We start from the raw sequence: 21900 nt of genomic DNA, 5'->3' as shown, positions 1-21900 counted from the left end.
CGTGGACAAACTGGTCATGTAATTTTAATTTCTAATTGTTGTTCAGGCCTCTAACGGCTTGCTAGTTATGTCATTTTTATCGAAAGGGTGCCGTTGAGAAAAAAAACATAAAAGTAAATCTAATAAATACATAATTTCAAGCTCAATCATTGTACCACCAGCTTCTCATTGCAATCATTGTAACTCGGAGCTTGTGGTAGTTTGTTATGCACCACATGGAGGTGGAGACAACTTCATTCGCCAAAAATGAGGGATTTGATTCCTTGTCATTGGTTGAATCCTGCAAAACGTTGAAAACAAGTTCTGCTTTTTTCACTTCCAAATCAACCCGTGTTCGGGACAGGTCGATCAATCTGTATCATAATGTCGTACAAACCGTGTTCGGTTGCTAAAACAATCAGTGTACATATTTGTTTGACTATTAGATAGTTTTCATAACATGATCTGTATATCTATAAGTATGATCATATACCATCTCTGGGCAAGCATCTTGCTAAGCTAAAGCTTTACGTTTTTTTTTAATAAAATTTGGCCGATCAAAAGAAAATATACCTTTCACTATGTCTTTTTCTACCTCCTCATATTCCCCGCAGCTTTGCCGTCAATTTACCTATTCTGAGATTGAACTTGCAACCCAAAATTTTGATGAGTCATTGGTGATCGGCCGTGGGGGTTTTGGCAAAGTTTATAGAGGAACCATAACGTGTGGGGAAACTGGTTTGGATGCTGCAATAAAGCGGCTGGAATCAGGTTCTAATCAAGGAGCAGCGGAATTTTGGACTGAAATTGAGATGCTCTCAAATTTAAGGCACTGTCATTTGGTATCTTTAATGGTTACTGCAATGAAGGGCAAGAGAAGATTCTTTTATATGAATATATGTCTAGAGGAACTCTTGCATATCGTCTCCACAAGCATCGAGCTTCTCTGACTTGGGTTCGAAGACTCAAAATATGCATAGGGCCTGCTCGCGGTTTAGATTACTTGCACACTGGTACCGGTATAAAGCATGGAGTTATACATCGGGATGTTAAGAGCACAAATATATTGTTAGCTGACAATTGGGCAGCTAAGATTTCAGACTTTGGGTTGTCCAAAATTGGTCCAACAAATCAGCCATGTACTTCTGTTAGCACTTTGGTGAAAGGTACATTTCGGGTATCTGGATCCAGATTACTTTCAAACAGGTAGGCTGACTCGAAAGTCCGATGTGTATGCCTTTGGGGTGATATTGCTTGAAGCCTTATGTGGGAAACAAGCAGTCAATAGAAGTATCGATGAAGAGCAATGGGGTTTGGCAGCATGGGCTCAAGACTCAATTAAAGAAGGCTGGCTAGAGCAAATTGTTGATGCTAATATTAGGGGAAGAATATTCAGTAAATGCTTAAAGGAGTTTGCACTGCTAGCTGATCGGTGTTTGCATAGCCGTCCCAAGCAACGTCCTACAGTGGCCGAGGTTGTGGCGAGTCTAGAGTCTATTCTAGTCTTACATGAGAAAACCGACAGTGCATTGCTAATCAAACTTTATGATAGAAGAGTACTAACATCTGTCTTTCCACCCAACCCAGAAAACTTCGGTATTATGTTCTCTTGAGATTCATGTGTTCAATTTACAATTGGGTTTTTTCAATACTAAAGTAATACATAAATGTCAGATAAATTAAATTATGATACAATCTAGCTAGAAGGAAGATTGTACCTTTACATGCATGAACAGTACACTTGGAATCCCATGCCATGCATCTAATCGTTATGGCAAAACTAAGACTTAGATGGTTGGATGTGGTGCAATTGGCCTTTTGGTGTAATGGTGTGGGGATGATGGTTAAGACTTGAAATCTTTATGATCTTAGGTTTGCAACCTCATTCAAGGGGATTTTTTCATAATGGTGGGTTTCCTCCTTAATGTCATTCTTGGGTGAGTCAAATCTGGAAAGTCAAAAAATCAGTATGGAAGGTTGACATCCCGTATCAAGAAGGCCCACTCGGATATTGGGGGTAGTTCCAAAAGATTTTGAAAAAATAAGATGGTTGGGTTTGGTTGGGTAATGATCAATGTTTTCATAACCAGATTGAACACTGAACCGAGCGAGCTACCGGTTCATCGGTTCAACCAGTCAAAGCGGTCGGATCGACCGAACAAATTCTGTCTCAAAAATTCTGAAAAAAATGTTAAATGAAAAAATATATAAGATTTCCATAATAAACCGGTTCAACCGGTCGGTTCTCCGATCCGACCGGATCTATCGGCCAATTCTTCGGTCGGACCGGTGAACCATTTTGGTCCGTCTGGTTTTTTGAGAAGCGAGCGAACCACATAGAACCTGACCGGTCGGGTGACCGAATCCCCGAACGACCGATCGGATCGGCCGAACTGGTCCAGTTTTAAAACATTGCTAATGATTCAAAACGGGTTTTGCCGGGTTAGGTCAGGTGTGTTGGTTAATAGTTCAAAATGGGTTTATGATGAAAGAGATAACCTTTGGTATGATTGAAAAGGTGTTGGGCGGGACCAGGCCTCCAATAAATTATTCTTCATATTTAACAAATAGTTTTACAACTTACAATATTATACACTCGTTGATTCAAAATTGTCTGCATCTTATAAATGATCTATTCCTGTCTTCCATCATATTCTTGTCTAGTTTAATAACTATTTATTTGTGGAATTTGCAGCTGGAGGTATGAGTAAAAAATCACTGGATCTATACTTCTACATTGTTGGAGGTGAAGAGCGAATATTACAACAATTTAGTCTCGATAGTATCGTTTATGCAACTGAAAACTTCTCAAAAGCAAATAAGATTTCGTGCCGCGAATGTGTGTCTATGTATAAGGTACCTATATTCATGGATTCAAAGTTTTAACTAGGCTCGGGTAATTGTTTTTTCAAGCTCGGCTCGTTTATTATTTATTAATTAATTTTTAGCAGTTATTAAAGGGGCTAAGCGCACTCAAGGCAAATAGACCTTGTCTGGTGCCTAGGCGCAAGACAAGAAAAAAGCAAGGGCCTAAGAAAAAAAAACTGCAATAGGACATTATACCATGTAAATAAGACACTATACAGTTTTTAGAAACTACTAAATTCAACCATCGAATGGCCTAAATCTAATCTTATCCATCTCACAAAGCTACTGTTTTTTATTTTAACCCAACTCTCTCTCTCTATATATATATATATAATATATAAACGAAAACTCTAAAATCCTACGTGTCGCGATGTGGTCGCTCCCCCTTTTATGGAAGCCATCAGATTGCTTGATTTTTAAATGGATGTCTCTCATTGATTTAACCCAAAATCATGGGTATGGGTCTTACCAAAACCAGATAGCTCTTAAACGGGTTATAACATCTCATTAAATTAAAAATTAATCTTACTGTTTTGTAACAAGCCTACTAGCAAGAAGATGAGAAGAGAATTAGAGAGAGAATAAGTTTATATTGTTAATTGGTGTGTCATACAATGAAATATTAATAGGTATTTATAAGGGGAGGAAAGCTTAAAGAACAAGCTAAACTATATTTAGTAGTTGATAATCATAATAAAAACACAATAATATCTATATTCATAATACTCCCCCTTGATTATCAACTTCATACGATTTATGTTGACTCATTAAAACCCTTGCCAGGAAAACCCAATGGGACAAAACCTTAGCTAAGGGAAAAAGAGTGCAGCGCGTATTTTCTCCCCCTGATGAGAATCAGTTAAGTTCCTTGAGTCGACACATACCGATCCTATGAACCAGTTTCTTAAATGTTGAGGTCGGGAGTGATTTGGTAAACAAATCAGCTAAATTATCACTAGAAACTTGTTGGACGATAACATCTCCACTCTTTTGCAAATCATGTGTGAAAAAGAACTTTGGCGAAATATGCTTGGTTCTGTCACCTTTGATATAGCCCTCCATAAGTTGAGCAATGCATGCCGTGTTATCTTCGTGTAAAACCGTCGGCTCTTCTTCTTTGGAAGAAATACCACAAGATCCACGAATATATTGTATTACCCTCCTTAACCAAAAACATTCTCGACTAGCTTCATAGATTGCTATTATTTTTGCATGATTAGATGAAGTAGCTATGATTGTCTGCTTTACTGAACGCCATGAAATTGCAGTACCTCCATATGTGAACAAATATCCAGTTTGAGATCGACCTGTATGAGGATCAGAAAAATAACCTGCATCTACAAAACCAACCAAACTTGTTTTCAATTGGTTAGTGAAATACAAACCCATATCTTTTGTACCTTGGAGATATCGAAATATTTGTTTGACCCCATTCCAATGTCTCTTGGTCAGGCATGAACTATATCTTGCTAATAAGTTTAAAGAAAACGATATATCCGGTCGTGTATGGCTAGCAAGAAACATTAGTGCACCAATTGCACTTAGATATGGTACTTCTGGACCAAGAATTTCTTCTCCATCTCCTGGAGGTCGGAATGGGTCTCTCTCAACATCCAGTGCCCTTACAACCATCAGAGTTCTTAATGGATGTGATTTTTCCATATAAAATCTTTTGAGTAATTTTTCTGTGTAATTTTCTTGGTGCACAAGAATCCCATCTTTAAGATGTTCAATTTGTAACCTAAGACAAAACTTTGTCTTTCCAAGATCTTTCATTTCAAATTCTTGTTTCAAGTATTGAATCGCCTTTTGAAGCTCCCCCGGAGTTCCAATTATATTCAAGTCATCGACATATACAGCAATTATGACATATTCAGATTCTGACTTCTTTACAAAAATACATGGACATATAGAATCATTTTTATAGCCTTCTTTCAACAAATATTCACTAAGGCGATTATACCACATACGCCCAGATTGTTTTAGCCCATATAAAGATCTGTTTAATTTAATTGATAGATGTTCTCGAAAACTAGATTTACATGATGTTGGCAATTAGAATCCTTCTGGAAGTTTCATGTAAATATCGGTATAAAGTGAGCCATAGAGGTAGGTTGTCACAACATCCATTAAACGCACATCAATCCCTTCTTGTATTACCAGACTAATAAGATAACGAAACGTTGTCGCATCCATCACTGGAGAATATGTCTCCTCATAGTCAATTCCAGGCCTTTGAGAAAATCCTTGTGCTACCAATCGTGCCTTATATCGTGTAATCTCATTTTTCTCATTACGTTTTCACACAAAGACCCATTTATATCCAACGGGCTTTACACCTTCAGGTGTATGGACTACTGGTCCAAAAACTTCTCGTTTCGCGAGGGAATTTAATTCTGTCTCAATTGCGTCTTTCCATTTTGGCCAATCATTTCTATTTTTACATTCATTGACAGATTTTGGTTCTTGATCCTCATTGTTTTCCATTACTTCAAGCGCTACATTGTATGAAAAATTGTCATCGACGTCGACTATATTTCGGTTCCATACCTTTCTAGACATAATATAATTTATTGAGATCTCTTCATTTTCAGGTACCTGAGGTTCTTCTGGAACCATTATTTCTAGTGTCTCTTCAAGAGACTCCTTTTTGGGTATTGCAGTTACCTCGACAAGACCATCTACATTATTTGCTCCCTTTTTCTTTCGAGGATTTTTGTCTTTAGAACCGATTGGTCTACCACGCTTTAGGCGTGCATTAGACTCATTACCAATACGAGGTTTCCCATCAGAGACCAATTTTTATTGGAGCATTAGCAGCTGGTATATGTGACTTAATCACTCTCTTCAGGTCAGTAAATGAGTCTGGTAATTGATTTGCTAATTCTTGTAAATGAATTATCCTTTGAACTTCTATTTCACATTGTTTAGTTCGAGGATCAAGATGAGATAATGATAATTCATTCCAAATTATATTATTTTCCAGCTTTCATTTCCCCCTAATGTTGGGAAGGTTATTTCATCAAAATGACAATCACCAAATCGAGCAGTAAATAAATCTCCCATTGATGGCTCTAAATACTTAATGATATATGGTGATTCATACCCAACATATATTCCTAACCTCCTTTGAGGTCCCATCTTTGTGCGCTATGGTGGAGCGATTGGAACATATACGGCACAACCAAAAATCCTTAGATGGGAAATATTTGGTTCGTGACCAAAAACCAATTTTAATGGGGATGAAGTATGATAACTCGTTGGTCTGATGCGAATTAGTGTTGCTGCATGTAAAATTGCTTGCCCCCAAGAAGTAACTGGTAGTTTTGATTTCATAATCATTGGTCTTGCAACCATTTGAAGTCGCTTGATGAGCGACTCGGCAAGCCCATTTTGTGTATGTACGTGAGGTACAGGGTGCTCTACGCTTATCCCAATAGACATGCAATAATCATTAAATGATTAGGATGTAAATTTACCAGCATTATCCAATCGAATTTTCTTAATGGGGTGATCTGGAAAATGTGCTCTTAGCCTTATCAACTGGGCAAGTAGTCGTGCAAATGCCATATTACGACTTGATAGTAAGCACACATGTGACCCACTAGAAGGGTGTATGGACCCACATATATCCCCATATATTCTTTCCAAGAAAGTAAGGGATTCAGTCGCCACCTTAATTGGTGATGGACGAGTAATCAACTTCCCTTTTGAGCATGCAACACATGTAATGTCCTTAGTCTGAGGAACCCTTAGGTTCTTTAGAGAGTGCCCACATGAATCTTCTATAATTTTTCGCATCATTATTGAACCGGGATGGCCTAACCGGTCATGCCAAATCATAAAGTTTTCTCTGTCCATAAACTTCTTGTTTATGACCATATTAGATTCAATTGCAATAATTTTTGTGCAATACAAACCGGAGGCAAGTGCGGGTAGCTTTTCTAATACATGCTTTTTACCCGATTTCATACTTGTGATTTGAAGGTACTCATTATGTCCCTCACTTATTGTCTCAACATGATACCCATAGACTAATATCTTTAAAGCTTATTAGATTTCTTTGAGACAATGGGGAAAATAAAGCATTGCTAAATTTAAATTGTGTTCCACCAGGTAACACAATATAAGCTTCTCCAAAACCTTCAATTAATTTCGTACTACCAGATATAGTACTAACACTTGCCTCTTTAATAACTAAATTAGAAAAATAGTTCCTTTTCTTGAGAATTGTATGTGTAGTTGCACTGTCTATTAAACACATATCTTCACCATTAATAGAGAGTTTAGTTAACCGCTCCATATGCTTCAAGAATAAAATAAAATAAAGTTGCATAAATAGAACATTTAAGATACGTCAAGCATAAAAAGAATCCCAAAACATAATGTCTAGCGTGCTTCAAAACCAAAAAACATAATCTAAAACATAAAGTTTAAAAGAAACATCAAGCAAATAACATAACTTAAATCAAATCATTCATATGTAATGAAAATTGCAACCATCCAACTGGATTGTATCAGCCAAAATATCACCAGAATCTAAATTGGTTGGATCAGCAAGAAAATCATCATAATCCAATTTAGTTGCATCATTAGTAAAATCACCAATATCCATGTGAGTTTCTTCATTAAGGTCTTTTTGACCATCGGGGATATCAACACTTCCATCATCATATGTAAAGTTTGTCTCTATTTCTTTTCCTTTGCCTTTGATGGATTGTTGGTAAAGCTCCACCAAGTGTTTGGGCGTACGACATGCACGAGCCCAATGATTATTACCTCCACACCGATGACATGCATTTGATGTAGTTTCGCTTTTCTTTTTACCCTTTTCATAATTAGATTTCTTTTCATTAACATGCCACTTTTGGTGGGTTTTCGGGTTTCTAAACCGAACACCATGATGATTACCCCGGTTATATCCACGTCCACGACCATGACCACGACCATGTCCACGACTTCCACTTTGGCCATTATATGTTGCCACATTCGCTTCTGGGAATGGGGCTGTACCAGCCGGACGGGTCTCGTGATTTTTCATGAGGAGCTCATTGTTTTGCTCGGCCACAAGCAAACATGATACGAGCTCAGAATACTTGGTGAAACCCCTTTCACGATATTGTTGCTGCAACAACATATTTGAAGCATGAAAGGTGGAGAATGTTTTTTCCAACATCTCCTTATCAGTATATTTTCACCACACAGAATCAGTTGTGACGTGATTCTAAACATTGCCGAGTTATACTCGCTTATAGACTTAAAGTCTTGCAATCTTAAATGAATCCACTCATAACGAGCTCTCGATAATATTACCGTTTTCTGGTGGTCATACCTTTCTTTCAGTTTCGTCCAAAGAACAAGTGGATCCTTAATAGTTAGGTATTCAGTTTTCAAAGTCTCATGGATATGATGGCGTAAGAAAATCATGGCTTTTGCCTTATCTTGGGTAGATGATTTATTCCCTTCTTTAATAGTATCACCAAGATTATTAGCATCCAAATGGATTTCAGCATCAAATACCCATGACAAATAGTTTTTCCCAGTAATGTCAAGAGCTAAAAACTCAAGTTTTACAAGATTCGTCATAATGAACTATATTATCACAATACATAAAAATTAATGCATGTAATCAAATATAAAAGATAATAAACATTCACAAGTAAAGAAAATATTACGATGGGTGTTTAAATATGTAAGATTCTATCAGTTATGTTTCATGTGTAAAAGATTATTATCTTAACTTTAAATAGGTTGTATGTTTAAAACTTGCCGTGCTAGAAATATGTAAATTGTTCATTGGGATTTTAAATAATTCAAAAATATGAATTTCATTCGTATTTAGGAAACAATAATAGAAAAATTAATATCGGTAAAAGATATGCATGCTTTAATTAAAATCAACTATGACAATTGAGAAGAATCCCAGTATTATTATTGTGACATTCTAGAAAGTAAGTTAAATTCCATTAAACAAATATATTAACTGTTAACACTAACGAAAATATTTATTTTATATGTTACGATATAACTGTTATGGCGTATTAATTTCACCATAATTATGCTACCAAATTGAATTATAAAATACAATCAGTTAATTAATAATCATATTAAGAACAAATATAAATCTCATTAAATCCAAAATTGTATGAATTACAATATGGATTATTTTGAGAGATAGAAGACAATAGCAAATTAATAAATCTAATTAGATCCAAAATTATATGAATTACAATATGGTTTATTTTGAGAGATAGAAGACAATAGCAAATTAATTTATGTTAACATACCTTACGGTGATTCAACTCCAAAAGCAATTCGTGCTGATAACGTGTTTTGTAACAAGCCTACTAGCAAGAAGATGAGAAGAGAATTAGGGAGAGAATAAGTTTATATTATTAATTGGTGTGCCATACAATGAAATACCAATAGGTATTTATAAGGGGAGGAAAGCTTAAAGAACAAGCTAAACTATATTTAGTAGTTGATAATCATAATAAAAACTCAATAATATCTATATTCATAATACTTACCAATTATTTGATATGAAAATACTATAAAATAGGCATATACTAAAATTTAATATCCAATTTAAAAAGAAAAAGATATTATTTATAATTAATAAACAATTTTATAGTAAAAAACATAAGCGGGTCATGGGTCATCAAATCCAGATAACTTTTAAACGGCTTATAACATATCATTTATTTGTGAAACCCTTTCATCATCAAACCCTAAATATATTATTAACTTTCTTACAATAAAGAAAATTAAAATCCAAAAAAAAAATATTAAAAAATAAAAAATGTAAAACAACAATTCTCTCAATCAAACCCAGATAGCTTCTAAACCAGATTATAACATATCAATTATTTGTGAAACCATTTTATCATCAAACCTCAAGTATATTAATTATTAACTTTCTTACAATAAATAAAATTAAAATCGAAATATACATATATAAATATTAAAACGAATAATGTAAAACAGCCCCCGTAATACGGGGGATAAAATCTAGTGTGTGTGTGTGTATAGGATTTGGTTCTTTTCAAAAGTATTTTTAGGGCGAGAAGTGATCAGAACCAATCATAATTTTTCTTCTTATTTATTTAATTATTAATTATAAGGGCATGTTAGTCAAGTGAGCAATTTTCTTTTTGTGGTAACTATTAATTACTATTAGTAAGTTAAAAAACAGAATATTGAAACTTAAATTTTATTTGAATATTAACCTATACTTACTTTATTTTGTTTGTTAGATGACACATATATCTTACATGAATTTTTAATAACTATTATAAAATTATCGAAATTATCGTGTATATTCTGATTATATGAAACTCATATGTACGTCATACACTTTATGAATGTATGTATTTACATAATTACATAGGGATGTACATACGTAGGCACCTACGCACATAGGCATGTAGGTATATCCGCACATAGGGACGTAGGTAGGTACACCTACGTATGTATGTGTTTATGTGCGTACGTAAGGGCGCGCACACATAGGGACGTAGGTATATACGTACCTACAACGTACGTATCTACACTTCATATGAATACAATAGGTTTTTATCAGTTTCTTCACTGTACACCTGCAAATAATAAGATATTCATCATCCATAAGATTAGATGAAGCATTTGTAAGCCTTAAAAATGATAGTACACCATAAATATTAAATGATTTTCAAAAGAGAGATTTAATTGTGATTTTAGTGGGAAGATTTAATTGACTAGTTAATTAATTATGAGTTACACATTTGTTTTTAATGATTGTACATAAAAATTACTAACATACCCTTTTTGGTATTAAAGTTGATTAAAATGGTGAAAATAAATTACAAAAGTGCCATTTTGAGTAATGACCATTGATAAAACAAAATCAATGGATGAGATTCACTTCTCGCTGTAATATCACTTCTCGCAAGATCTATCCCCTATATATATAAATATATATATATATATATATATATATATATATATATATAGGATGGTTCAAATAAAAATAAATAATTTCCTAGGAATGGTAAGAAGAGCATAAAATTTGAAGTTAAGAAACTATTTGAGCCTATCTAGGACACTACGTAGACTAAATCTTAGATCCTAGAAAACTATTTGTTATTTTGAAAACTATCAATCTCAACCACTAGATCCTAGATCCAAGGGTCTAGATCTATTCTTGCTCTTCCTAGAAAACTATCTCTTTTTATTTTAACCCACCCCTATATATATATATATATATGTGTGTGTGTGTGTGTATGTGTGTGTGTGTGTGTATATATATATGATTGGAATCGTGTGAGAATCATTTGAAAATTGAAACTTTGAGAACCATTTTGGACTATAAAAAACCCTTCAACAAAAAATAAAAAAAAAACAATAAAAAAAATAAAACCAAAACAAATGCGAAAATAAATAAAGTAAAAAAAACCAAAATGTTTATCTAGCATCCCGTTTTCAAAAAAAAATCTCGGTTTTACTAAATTTAAACAATAACATGTATAAATACATATATGTATATACGTTGTTTATAAGGATTATGCATATATGTATAATTTAGCAATACCGAGATTTTTTAACGAAACCAGGATGCTAGGCCTGTAAACGAACCGAGCGTTCGATGAATTATTCATGAAATGTTTAGCTGGAAGTTCGTTTATGTTCATTTATTTAATAAACAAACGAACATGAACAAAAATTTGTGTTCGTTTAATTAAACGAACGAATATAAACACATGTTCCGTTCGTTCATTTATGTTCATGAACGTTTGTTTATGTCTATTTATTTATGTTCGTTTATGTATTAATATAAAATAATTAAATTTTATCTGGATAGGTCATATGCTTAAAAGTTTTATATTTGTTAATTTGTTTTCATTTGAGTTCGTTTATATTTGTGTTAACTTACATTTGTTCATACATGTTCGTTTATCTTTGTTTAGTTATTTCGTTTAGATTTTAAACAAACGAACACAAATGCCAATTTTTAAATAAACGAACGTGAACATAAATATTTGTTCGATTAAGTGTCCGTGTTCATTTAAAGTTAAATGAACGAACACGAACATACCCTTGTTCGTGTTCATTTGATTTATTTACATGCTTTCATCATTTACATAGATGAATGCATCGATCTCAATCTCTAGGTTCTGTCGATTTTATTTGTGTTCGTTTTTGTTCGTGAACCGTTCATGAACACATTAATTTCCTTATTGAACGAACACGAACATAAACTCTCTCGTTCGGTACGTGTTCGTGAACCGTTCATGAACACATTATTTTCTTAACGAACGAACATGAACAAGGCCTTGTTCGTGTTCGTTCGGTTCGTTTACAGCCCTAAGGGTGCTAGATAAACGTTTTGGTTTCTTTACTCTTTTAAAATTTTCGTTTTTTTTTGTAATTTTTTAATATTTTTTTGAAAGGGTTTTTTTATGCATCAAAATGGTTCTTAAAGTTCTCAATATCAAAATGTTTCTTAGAATCCTCACCTATATATATATATATATATATATATGGGGAGATTTCAAATGAGAACCCCTTTGAGTTTTAAGAACTCCATTCTATGCCACACATTTAATTAAATGGATTGGAATATGTGGTTGAGATTAAATATGAAAAAAAGTCAAAGGAAGAGAGATAATAAAGATGTAAGTGGTTACACTAACTTTTACATCTGTTACACATGTGTAAAAAGTCGACTCGGTGCGTAAAAAATTATGTAATTTTTTTACGTGTATGTAACCTACATATATTACGCATGTGTAAAAAAAATTCGAAAAAAAAATCGTTACACTAAGTTCTTTCGAGTTCTTAAAACTCAAAGGGGTTCTCATTTGAAATCTCCCATATATATATATGGGAAAGTTATCATACAAATAGAATTATTGTACTAATCATACGAACTGAATAAATTATGAAAAAAGTGACGATGGAAATTTTGTAATTTATATCAAATCTAAAGAAACACAAGAGTGATCTGGTGATCGTTCATCTGAGTGTTGATTCATGTTGCGATCAATCAAAGATAACTTGCTAAATCAAAGTTTTGCGAATCATTGATTGCTTAATTGAACCTGCAAATCACACTAATCAATCAATTGAAGCTACTAAAATAATCAGGAAGAATTAGAAGATCGGATAATTACTCCATGGTAGTTACGTTACTACTCTAGAGTAACTGTTTAATCATAACTAGAGTAATTATTTATTTAACTAGAGTAATTATGAAATCACATATTTTGAATCTGATGAAGTTTTGAGTACGTATTTACATAATCACTATACTTATAAAAACAATTACTCTACTTATATATTTAGTCTCAATATTTATTGGATAATTACTCTACTTATAAAAATAATTACCCTAGTTATGAAAATAATTACTCTAGTTATATGCTTAGTCATAACATCCAGTTACATAATTACTCTAGTTATGAATATAATTACTCTACTTGTTGTAACTTTATATCTATTTAAATCAATGGAAGAACCGAAGAATATGAATCAAACAAAAACAAACGGGTTATTTCGGTTGAAATCAAGCTTTGTTATTTAAATTGATCAGCATATGTTATTTCAATTGATTGAATTAGTTGATTTCACATACTTTAAAAAAAATTCATGCTCTGGTTTTTTATATCAATTTTTTTTAATTAAATCATATAATTCAATTGATTTCATCAAACAAAAGGTTTCCAATGGATGATACAAAGAAGATATGTAGAAGCGATGGAGAAATTTGAGAAGGAAAGGTCAATTAGTACAGATTTTGCAGAAAAGATGTGGAAACAATGAGTTGCAGACGAAGGATGATAGAATCCTTTAATTACAAAATTGACACCGCCTAATTATTTGATTCGTATTTTTTATTTATACTTGATCCATCTCCTATACACACACACACACCTTGTATTATAATTAAAATTTAATACAGTTAGCAAGTAAAAACATCTGACGAATAAAAAAAATCAAAACCTTTTAAAATATTGATATTCAAATCAATATAGCTAAACTTTTTTTTTAACGGCTAATTTGGATTATTGACGGGCCACTGACCCACCCGCTCCTCTCCATTCCCTAAATGCCGAAGACCACCCTCATAAGAAAACAAACCATAGGCGAGGAAACCCTCTGTCCTAAACAGAAACCCCCTATTTTTCTCACAATTAAGACTTGAACCCAAGATCTCTCCCTTTTTAAATTGAAGTCCGTGGATGCCTCACCTCCAATATAGCTTAACTAGGATATACAAACAAATAAAATACAGAGTCAAGAATTATCGATGATATTGTGGAGTAAATTACGTAAATCTAACCTTTTTTAGGTGATACTTATCAATCATATATGACTTTATAAAAAGAAATCAGGAAAAAAAAATATCAGGAGAGGAAAACAAATAAAAAAATCAGAAATTTCTCCTTACCGATATACGCCTTCACCATTAAGAAGCAGGAAACAGCCTTACGCCTAGGCATGCACCTTGAATGCTTTTGATAACTATGATTTATATATGTTTTAAATTAGATAGATATCATATTCATGGAATACGATTCACTTTCAAGATGCCTTGGTGGTGAAATGGTAGACACGCGAGACTCAAAATCTCGTGCTAAAGAGCGTGGAGGTTCGAGTCCTCTTCAAGGCATAATATTGAGAATGCTAATTCAATGAGCAATTCAATAAGAGAGCTCGGATAGCAATACCGATTCGATCCGAGCTCTCTTGGAATAAGTTCGACAGCGGATCACGAAATCTTGGTCATCTTCTCTATCTAATGAATGGGGAGTCTGCTTTCAAATTTCAAATCGTCCGCCCTGCACCCACCCCTCGAGTATATGCTTCAACAGGAATCACACAAGGGTAGATTATAAACCTCTAGTAAAATGACCGCCCGTAACCCAATAGTCCGTTTTAGGGATTGGCGACTTACCCATTCAGTGACTTTGGCACTGGACGTTCCCCAAACGGGTACTGTCGGGTCGGGTGAATTCAATAATAGACGCCTGTTGGCATTCCAGCCTTCCTTCGCCTTTCATGGCCACATATCTTTCCGGCTAAGGAATGGGAAATCCTTCTCCTGTTCCATGAATCCAATTTGCATTTCATCCGGGAAAAGCCATCTTTTTCTCAACAATGCCTTTGTCATTTGATCCAATAGTGTTCCGTTAGATAGGAACAGATTTGATAAATACTGATAACTCTCGGATAGAGTATTAGAACGGAAAGATCCATTAGATAATGAACGATTGGTTCTAAGCCATCTCTGGCGATTAATCAACAATTCGAAGTGCTTTTCTTGCGTCTTCTTGATAAACCAGCGTTTATATAGAGATGTAGGAGGATTTTTTTGGGGAGTAAGAAGCCCCTTTGACATCTCTTCATCTACAAATAATTCTCGATGTGAAAACACAGAGACAAAGGGCTGAGCTTTGAATAGGAAAAAGAGTGGATCTGCAGGGTCCCAAATGAATTGGCTTATTCGAAAAAGGCCTTGTTCTTTGGAAGATCTATCTCGTGTCTGGTACTCCACGGTTCCACTCTGCAAGAACTCCGAATCATTCTCTTGAAGCTCATTCTGCAAGAACTCCGAATCATTCTCTTGAAGCTCATTCTGCAAGAACTCCGAATCATTCTCTTGAAGCTCATTCTGCAAGAACTCCGAATCATTCTCTTGAAGCTCATCCTCTTCATCATAACGCTTGCCCCGAAATGACCTGGACCAATAGGGAAATCCCAATTCATTGGGCCTTTTGATACAATCAAATAGAAAGCCCCAAGGGCGCCATATTCTAGGAGCCCAAACTATGTGATTAAATAAATCCTCCTCTATATGTTGCCGGTCGAGGGCTCCTTCTCCTTCCCCCTCTTCAAACTCCGATTCGTCTTTTTCATAGAGAAATCTCTGATCAAGGATAGAACAAGATCCTTTTTGCATCATATCTAAGGGACTCTTTGGTTCGGGTCGAAGAAGCAATGTCACTCGATCCTTATCAAACTGACTGCATGTCCGTGAGGATCCCACCAGAGCGCCTTCCACGTCTAATAGGCCACGAACTAGACCAGAATAATTCTCAACGAGTCCATAAGGAGTGATCCCATTTTTTTCATCGGGTCCGGGTAGAGACCAAAGATCTTGAGTGACCGATCCGGCAGAACAACTCAAAAGATAAAGAAGTATCGTTAATTTCTTCATGCTCGTTCCAAGTTCGAAGTACCAATTGTACAAATAAGAATCCACTTCGTTACATGATTTCTTTTTCATATAGATAGATATAGGATCTATGGAGCAATTACTTAAAAGTACATTTTGTGCTACAGCCCTTCCTATCTGATAGAAAAGGATCCCATGATCCTGGACCGATCTTACCTGGGATCGCAAATCCCAAATTCGTCTATGAAGAGCGGATCTAATTGTATTAGTATCTATAACTGATTTCTTCTGTGTAATACTAATCGATAGGGCCTCATTGGTAAGTGCTACAAGATCTCGTGCATTGGAACCCATGGTTATGGACCCTAATCCATTAGTATGGAACATTTTCTTTTCCAAGTGAAATCCCCTAGTATATGAAAGAGTGAAAAAGTGCTTTCGTTGTTGTGGAAGAAGAAGCCTTCGTATCTTAATGCACGTATTTAATTTATTCGGAGCTATTAGAGCGGGATCCACTTTTTGGGGAATATGAGTCGAAACAATAACAAGAATATTTCTAGTTTCATAATCCCTGGAGAGAAGGTTCACTAATAGACCTAGGGAGAAGTCATTTGACTTATTCACATCCAGATCATGAATGTTTGGAATCCATATTATGCAAGGAGACATTGCTTTTGCTAATTCGAAATGAAGGGTGATATAAAGTAGGTCTTCATCTTCAGGCATCATATTCATAGTTAGCGCATTCATGCTAGTTAGCAGTTCCGGCTCCATATCAAGGATATCGTCACTAGCATCAATATCGTCACTAGCATCAATATCGTCAAAACCTTGAAACTTTTTATCCAGGAACTTGTTCAGAAATACCGTAATGAAAGGAAGATAGGAGTTATTATATATTTTTTGAAGAAAAGAAAACCCCTTAAACAGCTTAATCTCAGCTCGAGCTTGTGTAGTACCTTAAATGAGCCAAAGCTCGGCTGAGCTCATGTGAAACGAAATACATAGTATTCGAAGAGAGGTAAAACTTAAAAGTACACAGGGCTTGTTAAGGTTCAACGAGCCTAAAAAGCTTCCCTTGCAAGGCTCGACTCATTTGAACCCCTAGTTTTAGCCATTAATTGCTAGATATTATAGGCTACACAATATTTAAGAAGATTTGCCATTTGTTGATCCTTATCATATATATATATATACATATATATATATATACACACTAGGCAGGTGCCCGCGCGATGCAGCGGGAAACACAGACTTAGCAATCACGTAACAAGTTTATGGGTGTTCATTGTTTGGTTTGAAACCGTTCAAACCGGCCATTGGTTTGGTTTCACGATTGAATTTTTTCATTAACTTTTGACCGGTCATTTTCAATCTTCAAAGTTTCAGTTTTAGTTTTCGACGATGAGAACCCGTTACTAACTATTTGGCCAACGGTTTAGTTTAAAAACCATCAAAACCAGACCGTAAACGCCCTTATACAAAATGTTATTTTTCTTAATTGAAAAAAAATATATAACAATATCATACTCAAATTAACGAAGAAAATATGCTTGTTTTTTTGGTGCAATTTCTTTAAAAAAATATTAATGTACGAAAAAGTTATTAATGCTTAAAAATAATGAGGAAAGTTGGGTTAAAAGTGAAAATAAAAATCACATATTAGTGAAAGATCAAGGATCATAGTTGTAACTATTTTTAAAATTTACAAAAGTTAGGCAAAGTAAAGGGGCTAATTTTGTAAATTATTGTTTAGTAATAGTATAACATTCTTATTGGACAAGTTTGTCCTTATCCTAGATGCATTGAAGCTTGTATCATTTGTTACATAGATTGTAAATCCCTTAAAACCAATGTGTCTTAATTTGCCCTCCTTTCATACATTATATATAGTATAGATAATGAAACCTTTAAAAGCTCTTTGGTTGCTTCTCACCTCCTTTCAAACCACCAGATTGTTTTATTTGTAAATGAAGGTTTCTCATGCATTTGACCCGAGTTTACTGTTATGGGTCTCACCAAACCCACATAGCCCTTAAATGTGTTATAACATCTCATTAAATTAAAAATTAATCTCACCAAATATTGGATATGAAAATCCTATAAATTAAGGATACACTAAAAATAATATTTGAATTTTTTTAAATATTATTTATATTTAAGAAACAATTTTATAGTAAAAAAACAAGTGGGTCATAAATCTCACCAAACCCAAGTAACTTTTAAACCGGGTTACAACATCTTAATTAGTTGTGAAACCTTTTCATCATCAAACCGTAAGTATATTATTAACTTCCTTACAATAAATATAATTAAAATCCAAAAAAACAATATAAATATTATAAACGAATAATGTAAAGCAACCCCTTCGGGAAATAAAAGCTAGTTATTCTATATCTTATACAGTTTTTACCGATTTGCCTAAAGCTCCAAATTCCAATAGTTGATTTCTATTTTCACTTTTCCAGGGAAGGCTACAAAATGGACAAGATATAGCAATCACTATATATTCATATGACAGCGCATACAAAGAATGCATGAATGAAGCATCAATACTTTCAAAGCTTGAACATGAAAATGTGATTCAATTGCTTGGATATTGCATACATAGAATGGACGAGTACCTCCTCTATGACTTTGCACCTTATGCAACTCTCGATGGCTTGATTTATGGTACGTTTTCCATTTGGCATACATTCCTTTTAATTAAGGTCATTAATTTATTGGTTCAACAGAAAGCATATTGCAACTCTTGTGAACTCCTGATAGAGTTTTAGAGCAAGCAATTAGTTTTGTTAACCTGATTTTGTCTATCTCAATATTTTACCTAGCTACAAGCTCTGATTTGTAATCTGCATCTATAGATCCTATGTGTAATCTTTTGGACTGGAATAAACGGTGCAAAATAATCCTGGGTGTAGCTAGGGCACTTGTATATCTTCACCATCATGCTCCCATTCGAATCATTCATCGTCATGTGATGCCGGCAAATATTCTTTTAGATGAAAATTTTCACCCCAAGCTGGCAAATTTGGGGATTGCAATGGCAATGGAAGACGGGACTGAAAGAATTATGGTTACAAAAGTTTATGGGACTTTGTAAGTACTTAGTAATTCACTTTAAGCTAGTACTGTCATTTATCATGTCATGCTCATCAGTTGAAGTCTAATATTTTTGTAATGTAACCATTGCATCCAACTAAGGTGCCTCTTACGGGAATTTACAAGTGCAGTTCTGGACCACTTATAATTAGTGAAGGAAAATCGTATCCTAGATTAGAGTTTTCCATCTACATGCATTTTCTGTTCCTATGCTTTCCTTTTGAATCTCTGATAATTTGTATTGTTGACCCAAGGCTAATTAATACCCGCACATGTGACAGCGGATGCATGGCACTTGAATATGCACTGTACGGGTGTTTGTCAACAAAGGCAGATGTCCTTAGTTTTGGTGTGTTGGTTTTGGAAGCTATAACTGGACAACGAACATATGATTTTGTCCGCCGACCTAACAACATGGACGAAGTACTTTCTGAATATGTAAGTATGCTCAGGTTTTTTATGGTACAGTTGTGCTTTTATAATCTATATAATATTCTAGAAAGTAGATACATTCTTACTTATTTAATCAAACTCCTCACTTCCTAAGCACATGAATTTTGAAATCAGCATATAACCATGACTTCGTTTCAACTTGGAACATACTTGTTAATTTGACTTGTTGGCTTCTGAAATAAAATGTTAAGGTATCGGAAATGCTATATGTTGAATCTTGACATGTATATATAATTGTTGTAGGTCAAGAGAAATTGGTTTGAAGGAACACTGTCAGATATAATTGATCCCAAGATTAATGTTGATTCATCAATCTTGATGACAAAATTTATCGAGATAGGGTTGCTGTGTGTTCAAAGAAACCCAACGCTTAGGCCCACAATGGAGGAAGTTGTTGCCATGTTGCTTGGCACCGCCCCTCTAACTCTCCGAGTTTCAGAAATGCGAGCAAGGGTAATTAATCCTTGGATTATAAATGAAGATAGTGATACGGGTGAAGTTGACGAGTTTATATCAGAGTTATGCCCGAGATAAAGCATTGAAGTGATGCAAAGTAACTAGTGTTCATTCATGTTTAACACGTTTTATGTATTTTCTTAGAAAGTTAGAAGAAAGTGCCAACCCAATAATTATCTTCCACCGAATATTTGTAAAGTTGTGTTTGTTTCTTCTGACACTTCTGAATCATGGTCTTCCACTCTTCCAACGTCTTGTCTCTTTTGACTGTAGAATTCAGGGCCAAACAACCCGTGAATATTAACACAAAAGGTTGCTAGAAAACCTCAAGTTGAACACAAATGAAATATTATAGAAATATCTAATCAAGACCACCACCTTCCATATCAGAATACTATATGCTCATAAGTTGTTGAAAATCTCAAAGATTCAACAATGAAACTGTTTTCATGTTTTAGTGGAATTGTATGACGACTCGGCAGATAATCAACACATGCTCGTCAAATGCAATGCAAACAAAAAGCATACACGTGACACGAAGTTACCAACTTACCATGTCCCAAGTCTACTTTAGAATATATAGTTAGTAAGATTGGTATTAGTGGAGCTGGCATAGAGATGAGCACCATGACTAAGCGTGTCACATAAAAAATCTCGTGCCATTATGTTAAAAACTATGAGTACCCGTGCATTACGGCAAATCAATCTTGTAGCAAGCTTCATTTTGTAGCAAGCTTGATCAGTTGGTAAGATTAGTTAGTAAGATTGGTATTAGTGGAGGCATAGAGTTGTGAACTTCATTTTGTAGCAAGCTTGATCAGTTAAAATTTGTGTAAAATGATAAACAAATAGTAAAAATCTTGCCTATTCATTAAGTGCGGGCACTAACTTCATTGAATTTGAGTAAAATAACTATTTTACATAAGAAATAAACAAATAGTAAAAATCTTGTAAATCTGTCAAGTACAGGGACTAGTTATGTACGTTCTCCGGCTTCTGAACGTTTTGACCGGAAACACTTCATTCGATTAAGGGGTATGTGACAAATTAAAGGGTATGTGAAGTTGCATTTTACTCATATCCTTAGATTCATCTTCCTTGTACATATTTCAAGTACTATGGGGGCTATCTTAGACCCATAGAAGGCTCGACCGTTGTCTAGGGCACGGTCTCGATAAAAGCATGATTTTAAAAAAAAATTATATGTATAGTATTTTTAACTGTTATTGGTGAATTGGGTTAAAAATTGCTGATAAGAAACAACAATAAGTGCCAAAAAAAACATGAACAAGTTCATTAAACAATAAATAATCTAAGGGCATTCTCAACCTATCTCACATCCTTATATCTATAATTACACTAAAAAACATTATATTTTTCTCTCATGTTTAATTAAATTATATTTTTTTATTCGTTTATTAGGTTTTTTTCTCCATCCTTTAATTTACAAAAAATCACTACATTTTCCCTAAATTTACAAAAAATCGTAACATTTTCATTTTCTCTCTCCACCCTATAATTTACACTCACAACCACTCAAAACCCCACCCTACAATTTACAAACTCCTCTCACAAGATTTTGCGAAAACTTGTGTCGGCTCGAAACAATCGTAACATTTTCTCTCTCCACCCTATAATTTACACTCACAACCACTCAAAACCCCACCCTACAATTTACAAACTCCTCTCACAAGATTTTGCGAAAACTTGTGTCGGCTCGAAACCTGTTCCGAGCCAAAACCTGAACCGAACTTGTTTCAATCCAAAACTCGTTTTGTGCCGAAACCTATCCGACCTGAACCTGCCACGTTTCCTTATGACATTAACCCACATCAACCCATTTTTTTGAATTTGTCGACCTATTTTAACCCAAAAATAACAAAATT

The 21900-nt window shown here is 34.3% G+C and overlaps 1 non-coding gene and 1 pseudogene across 1 annotated transcript; both read left to right on the top strand.

Moving 5' to 3' along the window:
* The first annotated feature begins 560 nt into the window (after window positions 1-560).
* Window positions 561-20092, top strand: LOC143630933 (receptor like protein kinase S.2-like; annotated as a pseudogene).
* Window positions 14417-14497, top strand: TRNAL-CAA (transfer RNA leucine (anticodon CAA)). Its single transcript has one exon. It is a non-coding gene; the product is annotated as a tRNA-Leu (tRNA).
* Window positions 20093-21900: the final 1808 nt, after the last annotated feature.

This window comes from Bidens hawaiensis, unplaced genomic scaffold (assembly GCF_021521415.1).
Source record: "Bidens hawaiensis isolate Kalapana, Puna unplaced genomic scaffold, B.hawaiensis_p1.1 tig00005851_1, whole genome shotgun sequence".
In the NCBI taxonomy this organism is placed as follows: domain Eukaryota; kingdom Viridiplantae; phylum Streptophyta; class Magnoliopsida; order Asterales; family Asteraceae; genus Bidens; species Bidens hawaiensis.
This window is presented reverse-complemented; position numbering and strand designations above follow the sequence as displayed.